The sequence below is a fragment of the Stegodyphus dumicola genome, chromosome 5 (assembly GCF_044657685.1).
Source record: "Stegodyphus dumicola isolate Sdum_Otavi_A_Nest chromosome 5, ASM4465768v1".
NCBI classification, from domain to species: Eukaryota; Metazoa; Arthropoda; class Arachnida; order Araneae; family Eresidae; genus Stegodyphus; species Stegodyphus dumicola.
In genome coordinates, this window is record NC_140772.1 from 175908068 (window position 1) to 175913809 (window position 5742).

At 35.8% G+C, this 5742-nt stretch overlaps 1 non-coding gene across 1 annotated transcript; it reads right to left on the reverse strand.

Moving 5' to 3' along the window:
• Positions 1–4962: 4962 nt before the first annotated feature.
• On the reverse strand, positions 4963–5035 carry TRNAT-CGU (transfer RNA threonine (anticodon CGU)). Its single transcript has one exon. It is a non-coding gene; the product is annotated as a tRNA-Thr (tRNA).
• Positions 5036–5742: the final 707 nt, after the last annotated feature.

Below are 5742 nucleotides of genomic sequence, written 5' to 3' on the forward strand. Positions count from 1 at the left end.
TTCAAATTTATCTTCCAGATGTGACACCATTTTGAGATAATGTTAACATGGAGATGTAAATTATTAAGAACAACCTGAGGGTTTCGAGATTCAGTAAGGATGTCGTCCGCGTACTTGAGAACTTTGAAGTTGAGAGGATGTGGAAGGTCATTAATATAGATATTAAAATATTTTGGGCCCAGCACACTACCCTGAGGGACTCAACTGTAAATAACTTTTATTGCAGACAGAGTGTTGCCACATCTGACTTGAAATGTGCGCCTTTTAAATTAAGAGATAATAAGCCTAAAGTAACCTTATTATTATTTAGATATTAAGCCTAAAGTAAAGATTTAAGTTTGATAAAGCTTACAGGTAGCAAAAAATTGGTCAGCTTGGCCCAAAAGTGCCTATATGCAGAATTCTATTAAAAGCCTTTTCGAAGTCGAGGAAGAATGCAGCAACCCCATTCTTTTTACTGAAGGCGAGGGCGATGTTTTCAACTAAATTTAGAACCTGGTGCGTTGTGCTGTGCCCCTGCCTAAGGCCGAATTGGAGCTCATCCAGTAAGTTTAATCTTTGGAGATGATCAGTTAATCTTCTACACGGAATCTTTTCAAAGAGTTTCCCCATAACTGGATGAAGGCTAATCGGGCGATAATTTGAGGCAAGCTTTGGGCTCTTACCCGGCTTTAAAATAGTAATGATCATAGTATAGGAATGATTCAACAAAAGTGCTGCCACTGTTGTGGAAAATAAGCATAATTTGATGCAGGCATTAAATATCTTAGTGAGAATGATTAAATATTTCCTAGGAAGGGCTTTAATAGCTTCATTATTGATTAAAACAAATCTTTTAGCCTTTTTTATCTTGAGATTTTTAATGTGGCTTCTGACTTCACTAAGGGTGGTTTTAGTGGGGTTATTATTATTAATGTTGCCGATGGAATGTTGTATCATTTTTTCATGTTCATTATTTTCAATTTCTGGCTTCTTAAAAACTTTTTCTAATTCATCAGCCATTAAGTTTGCTATCTCTGCTTCCGATTGGTAGACGCAGCCCACGTGTTTAATCGGAGGAATTTGATTGGTGCACTGCTACTCCGGTCCTGCCTTCGAGAACATTCTCGGGGAGACCGGTAGGAATTCGTTATAGAAGTTGTCGCTCTGTTTATGGCATATCGCCAATTTTGTCGCCAAATGTCAATCAAAAAATTTGAATATTAAATTATACGCATATGGTCGATTTCGCCCCAAATCTGGCAACCCTGCCTTTCCTTGCCACTTTCGGGCAACTCTAACCCCCTTTGCGGGAACACTATTTTAGTTAGAGTTGCCCGCAGCTGGGCATTTCGTAACAATATTTTAAGAGAACTAGAAGAATGTCCTGATAATTCAGAGAATGTTTCAATGCAATTTGTTTAGAGTCGGATACAGTTCTGAAGCAAATAAATGAAGAAGAATTTGAAATTTCTTCTTCATTTATTTGCTTCGAATTTATTTGCTTCTTCATTTATTGCTCTGTAGTTTAATTTTCTTTGCCAAAGTTGATATTCAGTATTTAAAATCTTAATATTACAAATCCAAAAATCAGAAGAATTTGTATTTGTATTTCGAATTTTCCTTCATGTTCAGTTTGGAGAGGGAATTTATTCCTTTATGTAACTGAAATATTAAGAAAATTTAGCATTTCATGTGTAATTGAAGTTTCTTCTTTCAGTGCAAGATCACACCATCCAAGGATTGATTAAAAATTTATATACGAAAGTAGGATTCGATGGATTCAGGTATAATATTAAAATGATTCATTTGCGTGCCTGTAAACTGTAGATAAGATATTTCAAATTCTTCTTCATTTATTTGCTTCAGAACTGTATCCGACTCTATACAAATTGCATTGAAACATTCTCTGAATTATCAGGACATTCTTGTAGTTCTCTTAAAATATTGTTACGAAATGCCCAGCTGCGGGCAACTCTAACTAAGATAGTGTTCCCGCAAAGGGGGTTAGAGTTGCCCGAAAGTGGCAAGGAAAGGCAGCGTTGCCAGATTTGGGGCGAAATCGACCATATGCGTATAATTTAATATTCAAATTTTTTGATTGACATTTGGCGAAAAAATTGGCGATATGCCATAAACAGAGCGACAACTTCTATAACGAATTCCTACCGGTTTCCCCGAGAATGTTCTCGAAGGCAGGACCGGAGTAGCAGTGCACCAATCAAATTCCTCCGATTAAACACGTGGGCTGCGTCTACCAATCGGAAGCAGAGATAGCAAACTTAATGGCTAATGAATTAGAAAAAGTTTTTAAGAAGCCAGAAATTGAAAATAATGAACATGAAAAAATGATACAACATTCCATCGGCAACATTAATAATAATAACCCCACTAAAACCACCCTTAGTGAAGTCAGAAGCCACATTAAAAATCTCAAGATAAAAAAGGCTAAAAGATTTGTTTTAATCAATAATGAAGCTATTAAAGCCGTTCCTAGGAAATATTTAATCATTCTCACTAAGATATTTAATGCCTGCATCAAAAATTGCTTATTTTCCACAACAGTGGAAGCGCTTTTGTTGAATCATTCCTATACTATGATCATTACTATTTTAAAGCCGGGTAAGAGCCCAAAGCTTGCCTCAAATTATCGCCCGATTAGCTTTCATCTAGTTATGGGGAAACTCTTTGAAAAGATTCCATGTAGAAGATCAACTGATCATCTCCAAAGATTAAACTTACTGGATGAGCTCCAATTCGGCCTTAGGCAGGGGCACAGCACAACGCACCAGGTTCTAAATTTAGTTGAAAACATCGCCCTCGCCTTCAGTAAAAAGAATGGGGTTGCTGCATTCTTCCTCGACTTCGAAAAGGCTTTTAATAGAATTTGGCATATAGGCACTTTTGGGTCAAGCTGACCAATTTTTCGCTACCTGTAAGCTTTATCAAACTTAAATCTTTACTTTAGGCTTAATATCTAAATAATAATAAGGCTACTTTAGGCTTATTATCTCTTACCTTAAAAGGCGCACATTTCAAGTCAGATGTGGCAACACTCTGTCTGCAATAAAAGTTATTTACAGTTGAGTCCCTCAGGGTAGTGTGCTGGGCCCAAAATATTTTAATATCTATATTAATGACCTTCCACATCCTCTCAACTTCAAAGTTCTCAAGTATGCGGACGACATCCTTACTGAATCTCGAAACCCTCAGGTTGTTCTTAATAATTTACATCTCCATGTTAACATTATCTCAAAATGGTGTAATATCTGGAAGATAAATTTGAACGCTACCAAATGCTGTGTTGTGCCCTACCGCCGATATAAAACCCTCATGCGCCTCAACACTGATATAAAGATTAATAACACTCTCATCCCTGTAGCTGACTCTTATAAATATCTCGGGGTTTATATAGCTAAACCCTGTATCTGCCTCGTCCCATCTTCTTTGCTATTTTATTAAAACTTGTTTAGAAATTTTGTTCTTGATTGTAAGTCTCAAAATAGAAAGGTGGATAATAATTATATCTTTTAATGGTGCTTCCTTAGCTGCTGCATCAGAAGTTTCATTCCCTGTTATACCTGTTATGTCCCCGTATCCAATTTAGGCTATTAAGACGAATATTCATTTCCATGCTCAGTGTTTCTTAAAGAGTTTGAATAAGTAAAGATGTTTTCTTCGTGGAACATAATGCCTTTAAAACACTTTGGCTATTTGCATAAATGCTCGCATATTGTAACTTATTACTTTTGAGAAAGTGCGTGTAGCCAACAGAAGGTTTTATTCAAAGCTATTGCTTCGGCTTGGTAAAACTGTGTTTGAATCATTTAGTCTAGATTTTTTTACATATTATAACTTATTCATCTTTGTAAGTTATAAATGCACCTCCATCTTTATCTTGGATCATCTGTAAAAATTTCTATTCCCTTTTCTTTGGGAAGGTTCATGTGATAGACGATTATAATTCGACCCATATATGTGGCTATGAGCAAGTCTCCTCTAAAACACCAAAACACTAAACACCTGCCGTCATATATTAGCAACCGCACCGCTGTGTAGTACTTTCATCAGCTTACATTCCAGACATACAATAGATGGTGTAGCGAATTTAAAAATGTATGGCAACACTTTGTAAACGTGAACATTGATCAGCTGACTGCGTCCATAGAACACGCACTTTTTTTCTCTTTGCCTTCCCACAATAACATTTGGAAATTAGGTGGATTTCCCAAATTTCTTCACTATGTGATTCTATCTGAGTTGCTCGATGATAAATTTAATAATGATTAATATTATTGAATTGTGTTATTCTTCGCTAACTCTACATGTTAAGAATAGCTTGAGTCTGGATATTAAGCCTAAATTAAGGATGAAATAAATGTGCTCGTTTCAGCATCACTTGATATTCAGAACTGTTTGTTGTAAGACGAATGGCATGAAAGAGGGTTAAAGAAATAGCCAATACTGTTTAAACTAAAGATAGCAAATTGACATTTTTTCTCTAATAGTATGTGGAACAAGAGAATGGAAGCATTGCTAAAGCTGCAGGACCAGAGCTCTTGAAGAAACCTAAGATTTCTGTTCTTCATTTTTTTTTCCAAGGACTTTATCTACAAATGAAATTTCATGTATGGCTTGATTCAGGTATTAGCGGTAGGACCCTAAACTGGCTTTCTATGTTCCTACAGTACACTTTAAATTTGGATCAGTTAATTGACAAACCCCAACACTTCCTGGAGCGCGCTTTTTAACAAATGTCTCTTGTGGAACGGTGTTTAAAACACCCGGGAACATGGGCGAACCTTGCCCTGAATCGAAAAATACAAAACTTCGAAATCTCAACTAAAGATACTAATATTTTTTTTCTTTCTCATAATATTATAAATGCTAAGCATGTAATAGGTAATCTCATCAGTTTGTTCAATGAAGGGTATTCGTAATGTGTAAAACATTACAGAGACTAAAATTTCGTTTACAGGTATGAGCCACCAGTGAGGTTCGAACTCACGACCCCTGGTTTACGAGACCAGTGCTCTAACCACTGAGCTACAGTGGCTACAAGAAATCTGACTATAAAAAAACTAAAATATATAGAATAGAAACTTCTGTACTCGCATTCAACCATCTTTCAACATTCAAGAACAGGACTCCAGCAGTAGATGAGCGCGTACTTTTATTGAATCATTGGCATTCACAAAATAGCCGTATTTTATCTCTTTCGTTAAGATAGGAACTAGAAGAAGAGGCAAAAAAGAAATTAATAAGAAAGAATTTATCAAAATGATGCCGCCTTTAACTTTTATTAATTTTTTTTACAGGACAACTTTTGGGGGCAGCATATGGCTCTTTGCACCCCTCCCGCGTGAACCATTACTTTATACATGCATATTGACATACTAATCGTGAAAAATCAATAGTTTAAAAATAACTATTTTGTTGCGCATAATGTTTACTTGACACTTTTTTTTCGGACTTTACAGAATGAGGACAATTGTGTACGGATTCCTAAAATCAAAAACTTGGAGGAATGGGAAAATTTTATAAAGAGTGCCAAGCTAAAGTATGCATAGCAATACATTTACATATTATATTACATTTATATATCTCTAAGGTTTAAATAATTACTGTTTTTCTTGTCATTTGCTTAGCAATTACATGAGAACAAATTCACGAATTTTATTTTAGCTAGGAAGTCCACGATAGTCCAGTTTTCAAGAAGGATTCAGCGCTGAATGGATCTAGAGGCCTGCAATCCTTACCCTC